The sequence below is a fragment of the Lottia gigantea genome (assembly GCF_000327385.1).
Source record: "Lottia gigantea unplaced genomic scaffold LOTGIsca_219, whole genome shotgun sequence".
NCBI classification, from domain to species: domain Eukaryota; kingdom Metazoa; phylum Mollusca; class Gastropoda; family Lottiidae; genus Lottia; species Lottia gigantea.
This window is the reverse complement of record NW_008708547.1, coordinates 284533-285425: the sequence shown is the minus strand read 5'-3', so window position 1 is coordinate 285425 and position 893 is coordinate 284533. Positions and strand designations below refer to the sequence as shown.

At 32.0% G+C, this 893-nt stretch overlaps 1 protein-coding gene across 1 annotated transcript in view; it reads left to right on the top strand.

Annotated features, from left to right (window-relative positions):
• The window catches only part of LOTGIDRAFT_239305 (hypothetical protein), a gene marked incomplete at its 5' end in the record, with an annotated part of 27169 nt that overhangs the window by 18094 nt on the left and 8182 nt on the right, over positions 1-893 (top strand). The gene's annotated exons all lie outside the window — the stretch shown is intronic.

Sequence of the window (893 nt, the reverse complement as noted above, 5' to 3'; positions counted from 1 at the left end):
ACCAGGTAAATTAATCTNCGGTAATTGATAGTCAATAGTCACAAGGTAAATTGGTCACAGTTATATGGTCACCAGGTAAATTAATCTCAGTAATTGATAGTCAATAGTTCACAAGGTAAATTGGTCACAGTTATATATTCACCAGGTAAATTACTCTCATCAATTGATTGCCAAAAAAATGGTTCACAAGGAAAATTGGTCACAGTTATATGGTCACCAGGTAAATTAATCTCGGTAATTGATAGCCAAGTGCTTCACAGGGTAAATTTGTCACGATACTGTGGTTACTATTGGGTCAAATCCGTATTGTAAATTAAATAGTGAAAATAGTATGGTCACAAAGGTTAATCGACCACAAATTAAGGTCGAAGTTAAATTGGTCACGAGGTAAATAGGCCATACAATATCGTCAGACGGTAAATATGTCACAAAGTAAATAGGTACTACAAATTTGGTCACAAATCAAATGTATATAAAGGTAAATAGTCACTAATGTGGTCACAAAGTCACAATAATATGTTCACTATGACATGATTATCATATAAAACAATCACAGTAAAATTGACATGATTACAAGATTAATTGGTCACAGCAATATGTTCACAAGGTATATTGGTCTTATGGTCACCAGTTTAATGAGTCTCATAAATATTGTCACAAAGCGAATTGGTAAAAATGATTAATTTACAGGGTAAATAGTCCAGAAAATACGATTACGTGGCAAATTGGTCACAGTAATAGTCTTTACCGGTCAGAAGGTAAATCAGTTCTACATATTTCTTCAAAAGGTAATTTGAAATGGGTAAATTTGTTACAAGAACAAATTGGTATAAGTAAATATAGTCAAAATGCAATTTAGATCCTTCTAACCATTAGACCAATACTTTTAAAAT